This window comes from Trachemys scripta, chromosome 5, assembly GCF_013100865.1.
Source record: "Trachemys scripta elegans isolate TJP31775 chromosome 5, CAS_Tse_1.0, whole genome shotgun sequence".
Taxonomy (NCBI): Eukaryota; Metazoa; Chordata; order Testudines; family Emydidae; genus Trachemys; species Trachemys scripta.
The window spans coordinates 88,130,863-88,156,185 of record NC_048302.1 but is presented as its reverse complement, the minus strand read 5'-3'; the positions used below and the strand labels follow the sequence as shown (position 1 = coordinate 88,156,185).

Sequence of the window (25,323 nt, the reverse complement as noted above, 5' to 3'; positions counted from 1 at the left end):
TGCCTCTACCTACCCTATATATCTGTTGTGTGGACAAAGAACTTAAGTCGCTAGGGCAGTCAATCCAGTATTTTTCCTATATCACTAAATTCACTAAATATTTTAAAGAGAGAGTGAATTTGTAATCTTATTTTGTAAACACTATTATATACATAGATTGATTTTACAAACAACTTCTTCATAAAATCCATAGATTTTAAGACAGGAAGGGAAAACAAATATCATCATCTAGTCTTACATAACATTAGGCCAAAGAATTTGCTTCCACCCCACCATCAACCTCAGCCTGGACCAATCTACACGGGAGGTCCGCTTCCTAGACACCACAGTACAAATAAGTGATGGTCACATTAACACCACCCTATACCGAAAACCCACCGACCGCTATGCCTACCTTCATGCCTCCAGCTTCCACCCTGGACACACCACACGATCCATCGTCTACAGTCAAGCACTGAGGTACAACCGCATCTGCTCCAACCCCTCAGACAGAGACCAACACCTAAAAGATCTTCAGCAAGCATTCTCAAAACTATGATATCCGCACAAGGAAATAAGGAATCAAATCAACAGAGCCAGACGTGTACCCAGAAGCCTCCTGCTACAAGACAAGCCCAAGAAAGAAACCAACAGAACTCCACTGGCCATCACCTACAGTCCTCAGCTTAAACCTCTCCAACGCATCATCAGTGATCTACAACCCATCCTGAACAATGATCCCTCACTTTCACAGATCTTGGGAGGCAGGCCAGTCCTTGCCCACAGACAACCCGCCAACCTTAAGCATATTCTCACCAGCAACCACACACCACATTTCAAGAGCCTAGAAACCATGTGTGGGAAAGAAGAGTGTGATGGAACAGGAATTGTGCAATTCTTATTCCAACTGGCATTCTACCTAATCTCCTGCATGGCACTTGAAAATATAACTAGTATTCTATAGGGGTTTACATTTTTCATGCCTTTTTCTAATATTTCACTGGCCTAGATCTATACTAACTTCTTGCCTGTATATACAGTGTGGTTGTACAACCTTTTCAATATGTGCATGACATTTTATAGGTAAATGTTATGGGACTTACAGAAGTCTTGCTTTTACATCTTATTACATATTTTTATAGGAAAGATTTTTTCATGGTTTTGAATAGATTAAAAATACTATCAAGAGGTCAGGTCACTGTAGTTATTTTAATATCAAACTGAGCCACAGAGATTAGAAATGAAAAACAGAAGGAACAAACCATTTAAAAGTAATAATAGTTCTTCTGTAGAACAAGCTTTGTAAATCCTAGGATAGGGTTTTCACACTAGGCTGACATGCTCAACTGAAAGTCAGAATGTAGAATATTCTCACAGAAGTCAGAAAGTTAGGGATGAAAGAGACCTAATAAGTTATCTCCCTCCATGCTCCTGCACATGCAGAACCGTTCCACCACTGGGAGAGAATTTCACAGAGCATGTCTACACTGCACCACTGCTGTGCATCTCATGAAGATGCTCTATGCTGACAGGGCAGAGGTCTCCCGTCAGCATAATAAAACTACCTCTGTGAGCGGCAGTATCTATATTGACAGGAGAAGCGCTCCCTCTGACAAAGAACAGGAGTACTTGTGGCACCTAGAGACTACAGCCCACTTCTTCGGATGCATATAGAGTGGAATAAATATTGAGGATATATATATATATATATATATATACACACACACACACACACACACACACACACATACAGAGAGCATAAACAGGTGGGAGTTGTCTTACCAACTCTGAGAGGCCAATTAAGTAAGAGAAAAAAAACTTTTGAAGTGATAATCAAGATAGCCCAGTACAGACAGTTTGATAAGAAGTGTGAGAATACTTACAAGGGGATATAGATTCAATGTTTGTAATGGCTCAGCCATTCCCAGTCCTTATTCAATCCTGAGTTGATTGTGTCTAGTTTGCATATCAATTCCAGCTCAGCAGTCTCTCCTTGGAGTCTGTTTTTGAAGTTTTTCTGTTGTAAGATAGCCAACCGCAGGTCTGACATTAAATGACCAGACAGGTTAAAGTGTACTCCCACTGGTTTTTGAGTATTATGATTCCCGATGTCAGATTTGTGTCCATTAATTCTTTTGCATAGTACTATCCACACTGGCGCTTATGTCGGTGTAACTTATCTCGCTCAGGGGGGTGGTTTATTCATGCCCTGAGCAACATAAGTTATGCTGACATAAGCTGTAGTATAGACATAGCCACAGTCTTCTAGTCCTGACTCCCCTTATTCACCCCACCCTCACAAATATTCAATCTGAGTTTTCCTTAGCTCAATTTCACCCTGTTATTCCTTGCTGCACCTCAAACATTTCCTCTCCCCCTTTGGTGCTTACACATTTAGAATACCTGAAAATGTTTACAACATTTTGTTAATTGCTTTTGCTAAGCTAAACACAAATTTCTTGTAAGTCCTTTATACCAAGTCAGTCTCTGCAACCCCCATTTATCACTATGTTTCATCATCCCTTATTGCCTCCAATTTGTCACTCTCTCTCTGGTTTTGAGGTGCCCAGAAATAAAACCAATATAGACACTATCTCTCTCTCATCTGTAACATGATTTCATGGTGTCTAGCTCAAATTTGCATTAGCTTTTTTTCCTGTCATCATATTATATCGCAAGCACGTCGAGTCTCTTATACACTCAAGCCTAAGATTCTTTTGGTATTATTTCTCTTTAGGTATTTCCTTCTCAACTAATATCTGTATTTTTGGATTATTCAATAGATGCATGTATGCCTCACTCTTTTTGGATAATTTATTTTTGTTATTCCCTGTTCATGGGCTTTTCTGTGGGATTTATCACCATGATGTCGGAGTACCTCACACACACTGAGTTTAGCTTCACAACACCCTTGCGAGGGAGGTTGGTAGATATTATTTTCCTTATTTCAGATGGGAGTTGAGGTACAAAGAGTTTAAGTTCCCAATCCTGCACTAGGCTTCACATGGGAAAAGGCATCTGCTATAGATAACATGCCCAAGGTCAGAGAAGAAATCAGTAGCAGAGCTAGCAATAGAACCCAAAATGTCCTAAGTTTCAGTCCAGTACTTTAATCACAAGCCCATCTTTTCTTCCCTTCTTAGGCCTGTGTATTATCTCTGTCCTCACTTTTGTTTTTAACATCTCCCAATTAACTGTATTTTCAGATGATATTTAGTGCGCTTCCAGATCATTAAGATATTAAATGAAACTGGCTTTAAACACTGATCCTCACAGCATATCAATGAACACTTCCCCTCCTCCCAGCTCAATACAATGAAGAACCATACATAAAAGACAATCCATAATGAGTATAAGCCTAATGATGTTGAAACATTTTGATGATACATTTCAAAATTTAGGGTTTAACAGCCTGATTTGGGGAATCAATTGCCTTTCTTTTCTAGTCTCAACTAAATTACTTCCTCAATCCTGGCTTGTATATTCACTCTTCCTTACCTTTGATCTTCCCTTCTTCCCCATATTCAATAAATAATCAAAAAAACAAACAAAGCCTAATATGCCAGACATACTGCTTGCAAATTCTCAAACTTTATTCTCTACTTCAAAGAGTGCTGTAATTTTGGAGAGTATAGGCTACATTCTTAATGTGTAAAAAAGCTGGTTGAATCCTTACTTTAGCAGCAAACCTAAACTCAGTCAACTAGTCTCAACTTCCTGCTATTAATTTTTTCTTATGTGAGCCATATCAAGCTAGATACATTCTCATGTAACAAGGCAAAACCATTCCACTTTATTTTTTCCCATTTCCTTCAAATAAAATGAAGATGCATGCAAATGACAGTAACTATTTGCGTCAGTTTAAAATGGGAGAAACACCATATGTAGATACCCAAAGTTACCCATGTTCAAACGATTTATCAGTAATAGTCCCAGGGAAAAAAAGTATGCGCAAAGCAACAAATGTCTTCTGCAAGATAGATACAAGTTAACAGGCGTTGGTGTTTATTCGACATCAGAAGTGCTAAACAAAAAAGAAACACGCCCCTTTATAAAATCCTAATTACTTTCTCTTGAAAACATCTCAGAGTTAACAAGATTATAAAGGATGGAATTTTCAAATATTAATGCACTTAGGTTTTTCATTTATATGAAGCTAATAGCATTGAGACCGCTCATCAGCTTCCAGACACCCATACTCAAGACATAATGCTTTAGCAATTTCAGATATTTAAACACTTTAAAATGCTGGTCACATTTTCCCCTGAAAATTAACATTTTAATGTATCTGACCAAAGACAAAAGAGATTTTAAATGTTTTATTCTTGTATTAATATTTAAAAACATAGAAGAATTTTCACTAAAAAAAAATTAGCTCAAATTATTGAACAATTTCTTCCTAAAAGTAGTAAACTGTCAAAGAAATGTAGAGGTAGAGAATAAAACTTTTTTAAAAATGTAAATTATTTCTGCGCTCAATCCTCCTCAGTCTGAATAGCAGAAGCATTCAAAACAGATCTTTGAGTCTAGGTCAGTATTGCTTTTGTCTTTGATGACCTCCTGAGGTCCCTTCCAACCCTGATATTCTACGATTTTCATAGAATCATGAGTGATGTGGAGAAAGTGAATAAGGAAAAGTTATTTACTTGGATCCCATAATATAAGAACTAGGGGCCATCAAATGAAATTAATTGGCAGCAGGTTTAAAACAAATACAAGGAAGTTCTTCTTCACACAGCGCACAGTCAACTTGTGGAACTCCTTGCCTGAGGAGGTTGTGAAGGCTAGAACTATAACAGGGTTTAAAAGAGAACTGGATAAATTCATGGAGGTTAAGTCCATTAATGGCTATTAACCAGGATGGGTAAGGAATGGTGTCTCTAATCTCTGTTTGTCAGAGGGTGGTGATGGATGGCAGGAGAGAGATCACTTGATCATTACCTGTTAGGTTCACTCCCTCTGGGGCACCTGGCATTGGCCACTGTCGGTAGACAGGATACTGGGCTGGATGGACCTTTGGTCTGACCCAGGAAAGCCAGTCTTATGTTCTTAAGTCCCAAGTCGGCAGAGAAAACGGGCTCAGAGGTAGTCTCAGCACATCAGGTGACAGCCCCAAGGGGGTTTCTGTGACCGAACCCATCACACCCCACTCCAGGTGTTAAAAAGCTCCTCTGGGCACAATCAGCCCCAACCCATTGCAACTGTGAAGCCTGTCAAGTCTGGAGAGGGTGGGTCCTTGAAAAGGTGGATCCCTGCTCAGTTTGGGGCAGCACTCTGAGAGTATGTCTACACTGCAATTAGACACCTACAGCTGACCCATGCTAGCTGACTCTCACTTGCAGGGCTTGGGCTGCGGGCTGTTTAATTGCAGTGTAGACATTCCAGCTCAGGCTGCAGCCCGAACTCTGGGACCTTCCAACCTCACAGGTTCCTAGAACCTTGGCTCCAGTGCCAGCCCAGACATCTACACCACAGTTAAACAGCCCTGAAGCCCGAGCCCCATGAACCCGAGTCAGTTGGCAGGGGCCAGTCGTGGGTTTTTAATTGCCGTGTAGACATATCCTGAAGGAATAGGGCTGTAACTCGGAGCTCCCTAGCCCTCAGAAGAAGGGGTTTCTGGCTGGGGAAACACTTGGGAGCCTTGACCACCCAGGCTGACTCAGAAAGGAAAGGAGCCAGTTCTTCTCTCTTTGGCTTTCTGAAGGCCCTAGATTCTGCCTTTTGTGGGCTGCAGATGCCTCCTGACTTCTTCATTTGGACTTCTTTACTCCCACCTCCCAGCCACCAAATGACCTGCACCACAGAGCCAGAGGCTTGTGCTCCAGACTCCAAGACAAGAGTGGTGCTGCCCACACTCTCCTTCCCAGGAGTGCTAGAAAGCTATAACTTACTATGGTAACTAATGCTGCTTAGCTATCAAATGAAAAATAAAAACAAAACATAAATTGTTTTGCCCATTTTAACAAATTGGTTATGAACTTGAAAAAAAAAAAAAAGACGCTCTTGTGCCTCCATGTTTTGGAGCAGGGACTTGAAATTTGGCAAGAGGAAGGTTGCTCAGGTATCAGGAATATAAGTTCTGCTGTTCTCGTGGGGAAAAAAACCCCAAATTTGGCCAAGTCATAAGCTTTTGAAAAATCTCAGTTAACACAAGCTCAGTAGAAACTTGTTCAAGTTTGGCAGCTAAGTTTTCCAAAGATTCTGTCTCCACTGAGCATGCTCCAGCCTCTCAGCTGACCAGACTCTGTATGTGCCATCCCCACAAAGTACCTGAGCACATTCCATCTCAGGGAAGCAGGGGTGGAGCAAGACCTTCCCTTCAGTTGCTGCTCTGGGCCCACTGTGATGCCAGGCACCAAAATTAAGAGCAGGGAGACTCTCTCGCCTGTGGCCTTAATATGCCCTTTTCTGGAACCCAGACAGTGAGGCGGAGGAATCAGCCTGACTTAGGGTACATCTACACTGCAGCTTGGAGTGTGCATCCCTGCACAGTACATAGACAAGCACTAGCTCTGCTTGAGCTAGTATGCTAAAAATAGCAGCTTTGGGGGGTAGCACAGGCAATGGCTCAGGCTAGCTTCCCGAGTATACTCCCAGGGAGTCAGGGCAGGTTTGTACTCAAGTGGCTAGCCTGAGCTGCTGCCTGTGCTACCACTGGCTACACCGTTTCTACCATGCTAGTTTGAGAAGAGCTAGTGCATGTCTAGTTGCCCATGCTGGGAAGCACATTTCCAGCTGCAGTGTAGACATACCCTTGGACTGTACAGGGAACATGGGAAAGGGGGTGTTGCAGGAACCAGAAGGTGGAGAGAAGCAGAAGAAGAGAGGTATGGATAGAAGCAAAGGGAGGGGAGGTTTGGGAGGGGGTAATAGGGGCAGAGGGGTCAGGAGCTGGGGACATGTGGGAAGAAGGTAGCAATGGAGAAAGAAGGAAGAGGGCACCAAGCACACACTTCTCCAATGCCTGGGATTGAACATGGAAATCTGGAATCCACGTTATCTCTGCTGTGAAACCCACTGGCAAAGTATGTGTGTCATCCTCATTTAGTGCCACATAGAGGATAGTATCCTATGGTTACTACTTACTGTTAGCAGTCTGTGCTGGTAATCTAAAGGCTCAAACCCTCCTGATGGCCCAACCTGAGGAGGGAGGGGTCAATACAGTTCCATATGACAGAATTAGGTGGGTGGGGGGGGGGGGGGGGGGGGGGGTTTAAAAAAAAAAAAAAAAAAAAAAGACTTAGGAAGTTTCATAAGAACCTCTATGTTAAAAGAATGTAAAGGTTGAAAAGTCAAGCACACAATTTTCTTAACCCTCTATCCCTGCTCCATTTCAGAGCCACTCAAGAGTTCCTATGTGATGCTAAGCACCCAATTTTTTACAAACACATTAACTCATTTAATACTACAACTCAGATAGTGCTCGTAGCCACATATTACCATCTTTGCTTACCAAAAGCACACTATAAGAGAGCCTTCCAAGTATTCTAAATTAGAGATCTGTAGCTCCCATTTTCTTTCCCATTTCCACATGTAGAAAATTATGTGTGTGTGTGTGTGTGTGTGTGTGTGTGTGTGTGTGTGTGTGTGTGTGTGTGTAGAACTTGCTGAGAGAAAGCTACAGAACTCATTTAAATCTATGTATTTAGTTCTGAAAGTAATCAGTTTCACATTCATTCTTCCCTGTTTAATAATTTCATCATTTCAGTGGAACATATCAATCAGGGAACTCAGATAGCTAGGGCTAGTCTCAGAAGGCTTTGAGTATCAGGACACAAACCTGGAACTGAACTCTATATTCAATGGGGAGCCTATGCAGAAAGCAGAGCATTTATGCAATGTGTACACACTGACATGAGCTGCTATCTCTTCTTAGTAACAGGTCAGCCAGAGTTTCGAATATTTTAATAATATGTTCAGTATATATTTTTATATGGTATTCATCTACATAAAGGACACCACTATGGGGCTATGTACACGCAATTGAAGGATGCATTAATCCTAAGGCTAGTGGAGAACTCTGGCGATGTAATTTGTAAGGTTCTTGAAATGTAGCTAACAGATTCTACAAGAACAGAATAGTAGATGCATTCTGCATCACTCAAGTACAGTACAAGACTGTGCTATTGAAGGAACCTAAGACTTAATCTGAAACTTGATTATTCCATTTGTGGAAATGCAAACATATGTAAATAAAGGCCTGTTAATGGGATTCTTTTACAGTGGCTGAGGTTTTTAAATCTCTAGGATTGTACATTGTTAACATTGCTTCTGATGCTTAACTTTTTGTATGCAGGTGAATCTCACACAACTGAATGGCTACCTAAGTGCTTGTGGAGAGTGGACAGTTTGCACTGCCTCCTCAGCTCTTCAGTCAGTGACAGCCTGAGAGAGTTTGGGCAGGGAATTGAATTGAGACTTCACTTTTATACCAACCTGCCCATCCAAATCATCACTGTGGAACCTCAGTTTTTTAGAATCAGCTCTCCTCTAATCACAAGGCTGGGAGGGGTGGGGAAGAAATAGTGAATAAACTCTGGGAAATCTAAATTTAAAATATACTCAAGGAATAGAAAACACTGTAGCTCTATTATACACTTCTGTATTTGACCAGTTATAACTTATTATTATTTCTTATGAAACTAACAAAATATGACAACATAAAAAACTTACTTTTCTAAAACTCTGGTGGCTGTCACTGGATTCTTCCACTTCCCTCCCACTACAGCTACCTGTTATAAAAACAGGAAGTCATAATTAAACAAAAACTTCAATAGCTGAAAATTTGACTCCCTAGCACCTGCAACTGGATAGAGCAAGGGAGAACTCCCTTTCTTGCTGTCACAAAACAAAAATGAAAATTGTTGCATTCAGGATAGCAAAGCTTAAGGTTATATTCTGTATTCCATCATAACCCCCTCATAACTTGCTCTGATGCAGGTTTCCATGTCAGGAATTTGCTCCCATGGGAATTGTATTTAAAGCAAAACGTTGGCCAGTTGTTTTCACCAGGCATTACATAGATGGTAAGCTATGAAATCCAGGGCACTTAGCTGACTGGTCAGTTCTTTACATTTTCTGGTTTTAAGTTAAACTGTGGAAGATTGGGTATATTACTCCAGTACTTTTTATTGGGAAATCTTAATGACTTGAAGCCACGCAATAACAACTTTATTGGGAAATCTTAATAACTTGACTTTAACGGCACTGATACCACAGTAATGGGTGCCTTTAAAATGCATGTAATCAATAAAGTAGTAATTTCTCAAATTTTTCTTGAAGATTGAAACTTTCCATGCTTGATTTTAAACCAGAAGAAAAGGTTCCTTGATTTTAGACCAAAAGAACAATATACCAAAATTAAAAGTAAAATTCCTAATGAGCTCTCAGTTAGTCACATAGGGACTATCACCCCTTATTCCTTCATACTGAAGCCTCAAGTATGTAATGCCTAATCATATTGACCGCTGAGGGGCTGCAATGGCTACATTTAGTTTGCTGTTCAGTCCCTCTTAAGTCTTTCAGCAGTACTGATTTCCAGGTTTCTCATAAAATGACTTATTTCTACCACCATCACCCCAAAACTCTCATACTGCTTGCATATTTCCAGTCTAAATATCCAGCTTAAAGCTTCTTCCCCATATTTCTAACTTCTCAAGGCTGCTCTCTGTTACCTCTGTCCTCTCAAGTTCTCAACGTCTCCCAATTTAGCGTCGGCAACTTTCGGTAGCATGCTGCTATCCTCTCTTTCCAGATCATTATTGAAGATATTAAAATTAGCGAAGCCAAACACTAAGATAACTACCAGCTCTAACATGTTTGGGTTTAAAACAAAGTTGTATTAGACTATTTTAAAGTTAATATGTTTTATTTTGGTAAACAGGTTTGAATCCATTCCCTACTCTGCTTCCCGTTTGCCAATTGAATCAAATAATCCAGCACTATGGAAGGTCCTGAAAATGCCTGAATCTCACATACTATGTCAGTGGTCATTGCTATTTATAAAATTAGGGGACATAAGCATCCCACAAACAGGCATCCATACAGACAATATTTAGAGTGCGGTTCTCTAACAAGGGTCAGCTGTATAGAAGGAAAAGTAGAAAAGTTTTCTTTTTAAAGAAATATGTATTTCTGCTCAGTAGAGTATATCTTCTCTTAAAACACTGTGAATGAGGTTTCAGTGATGCCACCAATAAAGTGCAGAGCCTGCTGTTACTCTACTTAACACTGGCAACAAAATAAAAAAAAAATCGGGACTCCAACCATTAGAGGATTTATTAGAAAATCGTGAAAAAATTGTGTAAATTAGCTGTCTTAGGCCTTGTCTACACTACACAATTTTGTCAACAAATGTCAAGTTTAATCAACAAAAACATGGAGGTGTACACACACACTGCAATGCTCCTTCTGCCAACAAAACACTTTTGTTTTGCTGACAAAATAAAATCACCTCGACAAGAAGTGTTGAGCTTTTTGCAGCAAAGTTATATCGACAAAGTGTCAGTGTAGACACCGCACTTGGTTATGTCACTATAAGTGGCCTACAGGAGATGTCCCACCATGCATATCCTGACCGCTCTGATTGGCAGTTCGAACTCAGAACACAGGCATCCACCCTCCCCCTTTAAAGGCCCACGGGAAATTCCAATTCCTGTTTGCTCGGTGTGGATGGCTCACATTGCATCTTCCCAGCTGACAATGGTGGCTTCACACAGCAAACCCTCTCCCACTTGGAGCACACCTGAGTTGTTGTATCTCCTGACATTGCGAGGAGAGGTAGCAGCACAGTCCCAGCTCTGCTCCAGCTGTAGGAACTCTGATACCTACAGGCAGATTTTTTGTGGCTTGTTGGATAAAGGCTATGAATGGGACACGTATCTGGACGACTGGAAAAAGGCAAATAAAGTGTCCATCTTTAAAAAATGGAAGAAGGAGAATCCAGGGAACTATAGATCAGTCAGCCTCACCTTTGTCTCTGGAAAAATAATGGAGCAGGTGCTCAAGGAATCAATTTTGAAGCACTCAGAGGATAGAAAGGTGATCAGGAACAGTTAGCATGGATTCACCAAGGGCAAGTCATGCCTGACCAACCTGATTTTCTTCTATGATGAGATAACTGGCTCTGTGAATATGGGGAAAGCAGTGGACGTGATATACCTTGACTTTAGCAAAGCTTTTGATACAGTCTCACACAGTATTCTTGCCAGCAAGTTAAAGAAATATGGATTGGATGAATGGACTATAAGGTGAATAAAAAGCTGGCTAGATTGTCAGGCTCAACGGGTAATGATCAACGGCTCGATGTCTAGTTGGCAGCCGATATCAAGCAGAGTGCCCGAGGGGTCAGTCCTGGGACCGGTTTTGGTCAACATCTTCATTAATGATCTGGATGATAGGATGGATTGCACCCTCAGCAAGTTCACAGATGACACTAAACTGGGGGGAAAGGTAGATATGCTGGAGGGTAGGGATAGGATCCAGAGTGACCTAGAAAAATTGGAGGATTGTGCCAAAAGAAATCTGATGAGGTTCAACAAGGACAAGTGCAGAGTCTTGCACTTAGGATGGAAGAATCCCATGCACTTCTACAGGCTGGGGACCGACTGGCTAAGTGGCAGTTCTACAGAAAAGGACCTAGGGATTACAGTGGACAAGAAGCTGGATATAAGTCAACATTGTGCCCTTGTTGCCAAGAAGGCTAACAGCCTATTGGGCTGTCTTAGTAGGAGCATTGCCAGCAGATCGAGGGAAGTGATTATTCCCCTCTATTCGGCACTGGTGAGGCTACATCTGCAGTACTGTGTCCAGTTTTGGGGCCCCCCACTACAGAAAGGATGTGGACAAATTGGAGAGAGTCCAGTGGAGGGCAATGAAAATGATTAGGAGGCTGGGGCACATGACTTATGAGGAGAGGCTGAGGGAACTGGGCTTATTTAGTCTGCAGAAGAGAAGAATGAGGAGGGATTTGATAGCAGCCTTCAACTACCTGAAGGGGGGTTCCAAAAAGGATGGCACTAGGCTGTTCTCAGAGGTTGCAGATGACATAACAAGGAGCAATGGTCTCAAGTTGCAGTGGGGGAGGTCTAGGTTGAATATTAGGAAAAACTATTTCACTAGGAGGGTGATGAAGCACTGGAATGGGTTACACAGGGAGGTGGTGGAATCTCTATCCTTTGAGGTTTTAAAGGCCCAGCTTGACAAAGCCCTGGCTGGGATGATTTAGTTGGGGTTGGACTAGGTGACCTCCTGAGGTCTCTTCCAACCCTAATCTTCTATGATTCTATGATCAACGCTGTGCAAAGATATAGGAATTAAGGCAGGCATATCAGAAGGTAAGGGAGGCAAAACATCGCTCTAGTGCTATGCTGAAGACCTGCTGCTCTTTGGTGCCATCTTTGGTGATGACCCCACTCCACCACCAAGAGCCTTGTGGATACTTCAGTGGGGCTGGAGGTAGTGGACAGTGGACTCAATCCAGAGGATGAAGTCATGGAGGAGGAGGTCAAGTTGGAGGACAATGTGGAGCACACAGCAGGGCCATCTGGTGGCACGGCAAGTCAAGACCGCTTTTCTACTCCAGAGGGGTCTAGCCAGTCCCAGCAGTCAATTTCTTGGCACGCATGATGCAGGAGAGGAGAGACCTGGTAAGTGATCTTTTTGAGTAGATGCTGCTCAGTTATATAAGGTAGAACTGTCCTTTGCTCTGTGTATTCTAGAAGTGGATGAAGCGATAGAAATTTACAAGACTTCACAGTCCCTTGTGCAGCTAAGCAGTGTGGCAGAACAGCATGTTAATGTTCACTAAGATTTCATGGGAATACTCCAGAGAGATCTCTAGGAAACTTTCCTGCAGGTACTCCCAATCCTGTGCTGAAGGTTCCTTGGCAGAACCGCTTTGTTCCTTCCCTCATTGTAGGAAACTTTCCCACGCCAATCAGCAGTCACTTGTGCAGGGCTTAAAGCAGCACACAGGTGAGCAGCACATGGTCTGAAGCCGCAAAAGTGCAGGAGATGCACACTTGCTTACCGTCACGAGTGAGATATCGGCTTCAATGACCCCTGCCTGTGGAAAATGGTGGTAGATTTTTACAATACTGTCCCTAATGGCCTGCAGTGATCCCCTTACCCTTTGCCTCATCTTGAATCCTCAAACCTCCACCCTACCTCCCTGGGCCAAACTCACCATGTTTAGGAGGTTTGCCGAGACGTGTGCTTGTCAAGCGACAGAGAGAAAGTGATTCGTATGTAAAAAGAGGTGTATTTTACTATAATGATTCAATGCTGCGTGTGAACTAACAATCATGCTTCTGTGTAGTTTCTTGTGCTTCTGCAGATGCGGCCTTCAGAGGAATCCCCTACACACCGGTGGAGTGTCTTTGCCAAATAAGGAAACAATCAAGGTGGAGCAAGGAGGACATGTTCTGAGAGGTGCTCCAGTCCTCAGAGGCTGAAAAAAAGAGAATGCAGGGAGCGGAGAGAGACCTTGAAAGGCAAATTTAAAATAGAATGGCAGAACAGAAAGGAGAGTGAGGAGCACACTGTAAAAGGGCCAGGAGAAGATAAGTGATGGAGGAGCAAACAGAGATGCTGAAGTCCCTAATCACGCTCCAGGCAGAACACATGCGAGCACACTCCCTCCTTCCCCCAGCAGTCAGACAATCCACCTCCATGCTCCACCCCAGGGGAAACTTTTCACCCTTAGCCTCAAAAATATTATGGAGTGTGCAGCAGGCTGCTATGACCACAGGAATATTTCCCTCATTTAGGTCTAACCTGCCATAAAGGCAGCACCAACACACTTTTAAACTGCAAAAGACCCATTCTACGGTCATTCTGCACCTGCTCAGCCTATTGTTGAAGCACTCCTTGCTGCTGTCCCAGTTTCCCATGTAAGGCTTCATGAGCCATGGGATTAAGAGGTATGCTGGGTCTCCCAGGATCACTGTGGGCATTTCAACATCCCCCACTGGACTCTTCTGGTCTGGAAAGAAAGTTCCTGTTTGGAGCTTTCTATACAGGCCGGTGTTCCTGAAAATGCATACGTCATGCACCTTCCTGGACCACCCCACACTGATGTCAGTGAAACGCCTGCAGTGATCCACAAGTGCCTGCAATACCATAGAGAAGTACCCCTTTCTATTGATGTACCCCATCCCAAGATGGTCCGGGGCCAAAATTGTAATATGCATGTCACCTATCGCCCTGCGGCAGTCAGGGAATCCCATTGCCGCAAAGCCATCCAATATTTCACGCACATGTCCAAGAGTCACGGTCCTTTGTAGCAGGATGCAATCAATGGCCCTGCGCACTTGAATTACTGCAGTTCCAATGGTCGACTTCCTGACTCCAAACTGATTTGTGACCGAGTGTTAGCAGTCTAGAGTCTTCAGCTTCCACAAAGCGATCACCACCCGCTTCTCCACTGAGGGCAGCTCTCATTTTGGTGTCCTTGGATCACAGTGCTGGCACAAGCTCTGCACAGTTCCTAGAAGGTGACTTTCTGCATCCTAAAGTTCTGCAGCCACTGCTTGTCATCCCAGACCTGCATAATAATGCAATCCCACCACTCAGTGCTTGTTTCCTGAGCCCAAAAGCGACAATCCATCATGTTCGGCTACTCCGTGAAGGCCAAAAGTAATCTGGTCTTGTTTCTTTCTATGGCACACAGAAGGTCAGGAAACTCTGATTCCTGTTCAGATTTGGAGCTCATGATATACTGCATGACCACCCACTTTGTGTTCATAACACTGAACACAATATTAGAAAGCAATGTGTGATCCATCCTTTCAGACAGAGATGGCAGGCGCACAGTAAACAGGGGATGTTGAAAAATGCTGTGAAACAGTGGGAAGCCCATGGAATGCTGGGGCAGAAAGAACTGCATAATGGGACATTGAGCATGCACCCATGATGCACTGTGATTCTCTCCGCCTTCCCACAACTCCTAGCTGCAGAAGGTGGTGAGAAGCACAGTGGGATAGCTACCCAGTGCATTGCTCTCTCTGTCGATACTAGAGCACCAGCTGTGGACACGCTCTGCCAACAGAAGAAGTGTTGTGTGAACATGCACAGGCGATGTAATTATACTGATTTTTGATTGTTGGCTTAACTTGTGTCGACAAAACTCTGTAGTGTAGACAAAAACTTAAAATAAGCTATTAAGGGACGTTAGAATTTTATTTACACTTTCCAACAACATTACTCTTCATTTTTAATGGACGCTTTTTCCTCTTCCAAGAAACTTTCTAATGTTAAAGCTTACTACAGTGTTTGCACACAACTATACTAATAATTGCTTTGTTACAGGTGGTTAGCCAAGTTGCTGCTCTCTATTTTAATGGCTATAAACAAAGTGTGATACAACTCTTTGCTTAACTTTTTGGCAAAATATAGTTATATTTTTACTTTATTCATGCATTGTTTTTGTTAACTATGGTGCTGCAAATACATTTTTCAGTTATATGTATTTTTGAAAAAAATTAAATGTCTGATGCAAAGATGTTGTGATCCAAAAGAATCAAATATATTCATTACTCTACCACAGCTCTGCTGTTTACAGCAAAGTGATTTAAAACACGGCAATCTAAATTATTTAAACAACTTTTTTTAAAACCACTGGTTTAAAATCAGGTTGAGGATTTATAAAATTAATTTAAAGATCTTTGCCATTGCAACTTCGGACTAACATTTTTAATAAACTAAATTATAAATGCTATTATTTTGAAAAAAAAATTTCACTACTAGTAGGGTCTCTTATTTGAATATTATAAAACTGCTATGGGCAAAAAACAAAATACTGAAAATTAAAGCTCAGATCCTGCAAACATCTAAGCAGATACCTAACTTTACTTATGAAAATTGACTTAAAATTAAACACGGGCATGAGTAGTCTTATTTAAGCACAAGCATTTGCAGCATCACAGGCTAAAGGCTTATTGAAAACTACTTTGTGGCATAAAATGTTATCACTTCAAAATAAAATTACTTCAGTGCAAACAATGAAAGGCTTGGACTTTCAGAATACTAACAAAATTACTATGAACTTATATATACACGTATACGTACACACACACGCACGCCAGAGTTTAAAAACAAGGCGCTTAACATGCTCCTATGCTCATATTTAGGCATTTGAGGCTGAGAGTTTCAAAGGCACCTAAATGACCTTCGGAGTACAAGTCCCATTGACTTAAACCTGGTGGAGGACTAAAGTCCAGTTGAAGCATTTCAACTTTATTGACAAAGTTTGATGTGTTGGTTGCAAATATAGCAGGGGCTGTTTGTGTTGCTCGCACAGTAAAGATGGCAGTGAGGCCCTAGACTTGTTTTTTTCAGCAGACAAGCATTTTAGATGTGAAATTTAGAAAAAACTCTATAAAATCTAAAGTCTGACTAAAAATTAGGAAACTAAAGAAACAAATATAAAATGTCTATTTTAGCAACTTAAAGACTATAAAATGGAAAGAAGCAAACCAATACTATGTAAATTACAATTACTTCAATTTTAAAAACGTAAATTAAAATCCATTATGTACACTTCAAAAACTGTTTTAATTTTTAAATCATTTTTATTCACCCTACGTTATACATTCATAAATTCAAAGGCCAGAAGGGAACATGATCATCTTGTTTTACTTCCTGCATAACAAAGGGCCAAAGAACTTCCCAGAAATAATTATTGTCAGTGATGGAGAATCCTCCACAACCACTGGAAAGTTGTTCCAATGGTTAGCTACTCTCACTGTTAATTTATGCATTATAATATTCTTCCACCTCCCTGAAGCTGGCAACAGTAAAGGATTGTAGGGAACATGCATATTTTTAGTGAAGCATGTTAATACTGAGATTTAAAGCAGGTCAAAAGTATTCAAATAAGAAAAGATTTCTAAAAAGCAAAGACTTCATAGCACCAATGATGAACCTAGCAATGGTGAAATACGCAAACAGATTCTGAATTTTCACCTCAATACCTTCATTCATGACAGAAACTTTGAAAAGTAAACAACCTTACAGTAATGTCTTTTCAAAGGAGATTAATTAAAACAGGTGCCTGATATATTGGAAATACTATGAGGGCATAAAGGATTCTATGTGGCTTTTTTAAACATATATTTCAAAGAAAATTAGGTGTTGTACATGGCAGCGGTAACATTTCATTGATATATTCATTCAGAACTCAGTGGCAGGAAAATAATGATGAGGCAAGAATATTAGGATACCCACTCATACTACTGCAGCTGTTTCTTTATCTTTACCCTCACCCCCTCCAATGTCTTCCTTGCTCAGTCTTTTCACATTTTTCTATCCTTGTTTCTTCACTAAATATTATGACCCTTCTTACTTCCCCAGCAGCACATTTTCCTTACTTCTTGTTTACTCCCCCTGCCCAATTTCTTTCCCCTTCTTACAGCTCTGCTACACATGCCAGCAGCAAAGTGAAACTGTCAAGATTTCAGATCCCTTCAACTAAGGTACCAGAGATCTTGTCAATTTTACTTTGTAATTCATAGATTGGAGCAGCAAAGAATGAAAAAAATGACTGGTATCCTTATCAGTCCATACCAGTGCACACTGAGTCAAATCTTTAGTCCTGGTGAATTTAGTTCCTTAAGCTGGTCTCAAAATCCAGTACTAAACATATTCAAACTAAATAAAAAAATAGATCAAGGATGCAGGGGTTTCAGTTTAGCACAGGACTGAGGGTACCCCATATTTTACGAGGCTCCTAGAGCACTTCCCCAGTGGTACTACCATGAACAGCAGAACTAGTGTGAAACCAATATGGAAATTTTATTCTATGCTCCTGCTAAACTATGGACGAAGTACTCTATTCAAACCTAGTAGAGAAGGTATTGAATGAAATCCCTATAGGGCATACAAAACTATTTAACCCAAAAGTAATGGAAGGAATTGATTTATAAAATTGCTTGAAATAAACAAACATCTATGGGAAAAATAAAAACTAAAAAAAATAAAAATAGGTTTATATAAAAACCTATCGATCAATTAGATCACAAGATTTTTGGGCTAAATGGTAGAGTCTTGTCTCAATGTTGTAAATTACAAGACTAAATCCCAATGCATGAGTAACTCTTTATACTCCTTATATGGTCAGGATAATGAAAATATCCAGACACTCACCGAACTTAACTGAGGTTCTGATTTACAGCATTGCAGTAATTTTCCAAAAGCTCCACGCAAAATTAAAGTACAGGCTCCTCTACTCCTTTCAGTTTCAGCAACTGCAAAAAAGAAACCCAGCATTTCATGAAGCAGTTCCCAAAACAAAGACTAGACATACACTTAACATGAAAGACAAATATAACAGATTCTTATTCTTTCAGAACTTTCCTTCTGTACTTGATGGATTTAAATGCAAAAATCAGCCACACAGCTTGGTGGCAATTCTGTCTTAATGCTGGAAAGAAATTCAGATATATCTGAAGTTTTTATTTGCATTAATTAAAATATGTTGCCTTTAAATTTTATGCACTGTGAAATAACTAGCCACAAAATTTTAGCACGACTTCTTTATTCATTTTTAATCTGTACATTTGCCAAGGAGAAGTGATACAATTTCAAACACTTCTTTCTGCCCTTTAGCTTCTGCATAACACACACTACTGGGGTAACTGACACAGCCAGAATCTGAGCATTCGGAGAGAAAGTGTACAGGAGCCCTTGGTTCAGAAAATAACCAAGAACAAATAACCCATCACATACAGGGATCTTGTTCAACCAGAAGAACGCAAGTCTCTGGCCACATTCTTTTCATGCATTTTAGGCCATGTCCACACAACGGTGCTGCAGTGGCATAGCTGCAGCAGTATACTGTAGATCAGGAGTCAGCAACCTGTGGCACACATGCCAAAGGCAACAAGCGAGCTGATTTTTACTGGCATGCTGCTGCAAGCCGGGGTCCCGGCCACCGGCCCCGCTCAGCCTGCTGCCGGCCTGGGTGAACGGAACCCCCACCCGTCAGCAGGCTGAGTGGGGCCGGTGGCCAGGACCCCGGCTGGCAGGAGCTGGCGGATGGAACCCCAGACCAGCAGCGGGCTGAGCCGCTCAGCCCGCCGCCAATCTGGTGTTCTGTCCGCTGGCCCCACTTAGTCCGCTGACAATCTGGAGTTCCGTCTGCCGGCTCCTTGCCAGCCGGGGTCTCAGCCGCTGGCCCCACTCAGCCTGCTGCCAGCCTGAGTGAATGGAACCCCCAGCCGGCAGAAGCTGAGCGGGGCCGGCGGACGGAACCCCAGACAGGCAGCGGGATGAGTCACTCAGCCCGCCACCGGTCTGGGGTTCCAGCCGCCCTGCCCCCTGCCAGCCGGGGTCCGGGCCTCCGGCCCTGCTCAGCCCTCCTGCTGGCCTGGGGTACTGGCAGCCAGTCCAGGGCTCTGCTCCTGGCCTGGTCGCAGAGCGCTGCAGCCCTTATAAAAAATTACACTACAAGTAGCTTAAAAACTTGAAAACTTAAAAACTTTATATATTACAGTAATCGTTAAAACATGTATAATGTTAATACATAGGTTTTATGAAACAAAGTAGCTGTACTTATGTGCCTGTGCTTAATTTGTGTTTTCGATGATTTACCTTCTAAAAAAATCTTGCGTATCTTGCACCCCCAGAAAGGGTATCTCGCACTCCCAGGGGGTGTGCGCACCCCAGGTTAAGAACCACTGCACTAAACTGATAAGATCTGCATTTTAATTTAATTTTAAATGAAGCTTCTTAAACATTTTAAAAACCTTGTTTACTTTACATACAATAGTTTAGTTATATAATAAAGACTTATAGAGAGAGACCTTCTAAAAACGTTAAAACCGGCATGCGAAACCTTAAATTAGAGTGAATAAATGAAGACATGGCACGCCACTTCTGAAAGGTTGCTGACTCCTGCTGTAGATGCTTCCTACAGTTATGGAAGAAGTTTTTCCATCACTTTAAGTAATCCGCTCCCGAGTGGAGAATCTATGAATCTTCTGTCAATCTAGCTAGGTCTACACCAGGGCTTAGGTTGGCACTGATATGGCATTAAAATTTTTAAGTGTAGACAACCAGAGACAGGGCAAACCTTTGCTTTCAATGCTGTCTATCTTGGTTTCCGGTCAGCAAATCTCTAACAGCAATATGTCAAAGAACACTATGGAACTTTTAGTGCAGGGTCCACACAGACCGCACACACAGCAGGCTAGTATATTGTACATTCACAACCCAGCTTGCTGTGCATTAAGTCTTTGTGGAGACAAGCCCTCTGTTTCTCCCTCTCATGAGCATAGTTCATCTATGTTTCTCTCACCTCCTTTAATAATCCATTAAGGCAACTATCAATCCTGGGATGGATTATTTGGAACCAGTTTCTTCTTTTGTTCCTTAAATCCTGATTAGAAATTAGTAGACTATTTTCTCATGTCGTTAGTTCTCTACACCCTAGTACACAAATTTTGAACTAATTGTATTTCCTCCTGACAGAGAGGTACAGCAGCCTCAGTAATTATGATTAAGGCATTTAACTGCAGGGAAATACAACATTTCACCATGCCTGTGGGAAGATAGTGATTGTACTGTTGTATATCCTGTTCATTGTGCTTCCACAGCAGAAACATCAAAATGCATCTAAAGAAGATCTCAGTTTCACTTTGCTGCTCCTACTGGGAAAATGGTTTTGTGCACAAGCAACAGCACAGGTGCATTCTTAGAGTAGCAAGACACACACAATCATACACACAAAGCAATGAGGAAGAGGCAAGAACATTTGAAACAGCTTTCCTTTGCTTATACCTCTCCAAATCTCTTCTGAAATCATCCCTTGTCTATGCAGCTTAATTAATCTGCCTGCTGTCTTTTAAACTTTTAGCTTTTGTAATTACTTACCTCATAAAACAATTTAAGATAGCATCTTTCATAAAATCTATTATAAAATAAAGCTACTATGACATACCAGGACACAACTCAAACTAGTAGGGAGCTGTGTCATCACTGCCCTGCAACCTTCAGTGCCTTGCAATGCTTTGCTGTAACAGATCCGACCTGGACCGCTTACAAACAGCCTTGCAGCATGCAGGCCACACCCTGAGTGTCTGTGTGTAACTGCAATCTGCCAGCTACACACTGGATCTCACTAGCTCTGGTTATACTGCAGAGTGATCCCAACACATTCCTACTCCCGGATCTTCCCCCAGAAATGTATGTCCTGTACTGCCCACCCCTCTCCTGGAGAATACCAGTATATTAAGTCCATTATTCCTTTAAGGGAATCTATATGGCCATCCAACGTCTTGACAGATGAAAGGAAACACAATAAAAACAGCCAGTCAATGGTGCTTGACAGTAGTGTGGGAGAAGAGCCCAAAGTGCAAGGAGCAGACCTTCCCCTACTTGGACATCTGAGCTTCTGTCAAACACCTGGGTCCTTCCCCACCAAAAGGAGTGACCATTGAGCACAGACCCTCAATCTGTAAGCCTAAGCAAAACAAAGAAGGAAGGGATTGCCATAGACCCTATATTTTCTCTCTTGGCAGGGACTATAGAACTTCAATGGCAAGACGAAGGTCAAGACAAGTTGAAAGCTCCAAGTTGAAAGAAGCACCCGCATTATCGCATCCACAACTGCACCTTTTCTAAATGGATCTGGTCCCAGTAGTGTTGGTACCACTGGCCAACAGGATTCTGGCTCATCCACTTTTCTGGGGACATTTCCTTCACCCAGGGTGTCCCATTACCCCACCCTTGGGCGTCATTAGGAATTCCCAAGAGGAGACAGGTTTATTGACCAGCATCAGTCACTTGCCGTTGCGTCACTGGCTGCACCATCTACACATCAAGTGGTGAATCCTGGAGGGACGAGCCAGACATTAAGGGAATCATATGCTAGTTTATTAACCTAAATAGTTGCCCAGACACTTCAATTTAAACATGCTGGATTAGATAAAAACAGTAACACAAGCTTACGAAAGAGATTTTAAGTGAGTATAAGTAATGAGGCATAAAAATCAGAAATGGTTACAAGAAAAATAAAGATAAAATGCTTACTAATATTTACTTAAAAAACTCTCTCATCACATGCTCCAGCAGATTACTGACTAAACTTTTCAGATCAGGACTCCTCCCCAAAAGTCCAACAGCTGTTTCCTTTTGCCTTCTCAGGTGCAGAGAATGTGATGGGCAGGGAGAGAAAGAAAGGGGAGTTTGTTCCTCATTTTTATAGTTCCAGTCTCCCTTGTGATATTTCCAGCTGAGACCCAGGAGACAAAGAGTCCACATAAAAGGATAGGTTTTTTTCCCACCTGTTTGAATTTCCTTTGTTTTCCCACCCTGCCTGATGACTCTGTCTACTGCTTAAATGCAAATTAAGGCAAGCACCTTCCTTGTTTAGGACAGGCCTAGCTTCTGCCTGGGCACAGCTGTGGGGTTTGGAACATGTGTTATCATCATCATACTGGAGAATCTTACAACTTCACATACAATATTGCCATACATATTTTACCAGGATAATCCTGAGTAGCAAATTATAATTTTTAACTGATACCTTACAAGGCATACTTCGTACCAAGATTATTACAATACTGTGGTCAGGGACTATCATCTAAACATTCAAATCTACAGTTCTTAAAGCAGTCATCAAATAAATAGAGCAAAATTGTTCTTTTACATCCATGCAGCCACCCTAGAGTCAATGGGGTAAAACAGAAACAAATGAACAGAATCTGACCTATAGTAAGCTTTCAAGCAACTTAAAACTAAAATTCAGCACCCTAAATAATTTGTGAAACAAAAAATAATCAAACATGTGGGACTTTGAAAAATCTGTACAACAGTAAATACACACATTTAATGTAATATTGATCTAATGCAAACTTTAATAAACCCTCTAAACTTGTAAAAACATTGCTTTAAGGAAGCATGAACACTAAATGAACTAATTTGAACAGCTTACTGTACTGAAACAACATAAGATATGTGTAGCAACACCAAACCTATTTTCTGTGTAAGAATAAAAATCTCAAGTTTACTGTAGCAAGGAAATTTAATGACCAATAAATACAAAGCATAATTTTACTATGGTAATTTGTCATCTATTTTTCAGGAAGTAGTACAGAAATCTTGGGCGACTTTGTTTTGCTTCTTGTTAATCATTCAGTAACTAAAATTATCTTGACAATAATCCACAAGAGTCCCAATACAAAACTTTGCTGTACAATAGAACATCAGAGTTACAAACACCAGAGTTATGAACTGACCAGTGTATCACACACTATGAATTCCAGTTCATTTGGAACTGGAATTACACAATCAGGCAGCAGCTGAGACCAAAAAAAAAAAAAAAAAAAAATACAGTACAGTACTGTGTTAAATATAAACTACTAAAAAAATAAAGGGAAAGAAGCATTTTTCTTCTGCATAGTAAAGTTTCAAAGCTGCATTAAGCTACTGTTCACTTGTAAACTTCTGATTGTTTTGTTCAGAGTTACGAACAACCTGCATTCCTGAGTCATTCATAACTCTGAGGTTCTATTGTACTTGAACAGGAACAGTTGTTTTGACTATTCTTCAAAGCAGCTCACAAGTAGACAATAGTACAGAGAAGCAAACAACAGATCATGCAAATAGACAGTCCAGACACTCATGAGCTGAAGAACAAACAAATGAACAAATGTGTTAGTAGCAAAAAAAACTAGAGGGAAACTTGTTTAACCATTCAAAGGATTAAGAAAAATCAGCTTCTTAATAGAAGTGGTCTTCTAATAAAATTGGAGTAGAAATGTACATATCTGGGATGAACTACACAACCCATTTGTGGGTTCCTCTCATTTATAATAAGGTCACTCTGAATTAATGCTGATAAAACCTTCATAACATTCATTATCAACTATTCTCTTTCTGCTACACGCACTCTATACATACATATACACTACATATAACTTGCCCAAATCCTCTACCAAAGCAATTGAGGTGAGTGCTAAGGGACTCCCCAAAAGGGAAGAAACTGTGAGTTTAGCAGCCACCACCATACTCAACTAGATCAGGATATTTATAGCACTTCCTCCAAGTCTGCCTGAGGGCTTGTCTCCACTTACTGGTGGATCGACGCTCCAGCTACTCTACTTGATTTACTCTAAATCAACCGCAGATCGCTCTCCCATCGACTTCAGTACTTCACCGGAATGAGGAGAGTAAGGAGAGTCGATGGGAGAGCGTCTCCTGTTGACATCGCATAGTATGGACCCCGCAGTAAGTAGATCTAAGCTACATTGACTTGAGTTACGCTACTAACATAACTCAAATTGCATCGTTTAGATTGACTTTCCCCGGTAGTGTAGACTTGCCCAAGCCCTCAGGCAGGTATTGGGGAGAGGGACAGTGTAACCAGTGTAACCTAAATTGCCCTTGCTGCAATTTAAGCCCTTTGCTTCTTGTCCTATCGTCAGAGGTTAACAAGAAAAATTTTTCCTCCCTCCTCCTTGTAACAATCTTATGTACTTGAAACGGTTATGTCCCCTCTCATCCTTCTCTTCTCCAGACTAAACAAACACAATTTTTTCAATCTTCCCTCATAGGTCATGTTTTCTGGACCTTTAATAATTTTTGTTGCTCTTCTGTGGACTTTCTCCAATGTGCCCACATCTTTCCTGAAATGTGGCACCCAGACCTGGACATAATACTCCAGTTGAGGCCTAATCAGCACAGACTGGAAGAATTACTTTTCGTATCTTGCTTACAACAGTCCTGCTAATACATCCCAGAATGATGTTCACTTTTTTTGCAACAGTATTACACTGTTGACTCATATTTAACTTGTGGTCCACTATGAGCCCCTGATCCCTTTCTGCAGTATTCCTTCCTAGGCAGTTATGTCCCATTTTGTATGTGTGCAACCGATTGTTCCTTCCTAAATGGAGTACTTTGTGTTTGTCCTTATTAAATTTCCTCCTATTTACTTCAGACCATTTCTCCAGTTTGCCCAGATCATTTTGAATTTTAATCCTATCCTCCAAAGCCCCCTATAAGTGTATTCTCTATGCCATTATCTAAATCATTGATGAAGATATTGAACACAACTGAACCCAAAACTGATCCCTGTGGGACCCCATTCAATATCTCCTTCCAGCTTAATGTGAACCACTGATAACTACATAACCAACCAGTTATGCACCCACCTTATAGTAGCTTCATCTAGGTTTCCCTAGTTGGTTTATGAGAAGGTCATGCGAGATGGTATCAAAAGCCTTACTAAAGTCAAGATATACCACATCTACTGCCTCCTCCTCATCCACAAGGCTTATTACCCTGTCAAAGAAAGTGATTAGGCTGGTTTGACATGATTTGTTCTTGAAAAATCCATGCTGA

At 41.3% G+C, this 25,323-nt stretch overlaps 1 protein-coding gene across 4 annotated transcripts in view; it reads right to left on the bottom strand.

Annotated features, from left to right (window-relative positions):
• Positions 1-25,323, bottom strand: part of CLOCK (clock circadian regulator) — a 117,984-nt gene that overhangs the window by 58,339 nt on the left and 34,322 nt on the right. For 2 of the 4 annotated variants that reach the window (XM_034772934.1, XM_034772936.1), the window contains exons 2-3: positions 18,124-18,224; positions 8,653-8,711 (exon numbers count right to left, since the gene is read on the bottom strand). The gene's annotated coding sequence lies outside the window, so the exon portion shown is untranslated. Of the gene's footprint in view, positions 1-8,652; positions 8,712-18,123; positions 18,225-21,591; positions 21,880-25,323 lie in introns of those variants that run through there. The other 2 variants (XM_034772937.1, XM_034772938.1) reach the window with 2 other exon arrangements.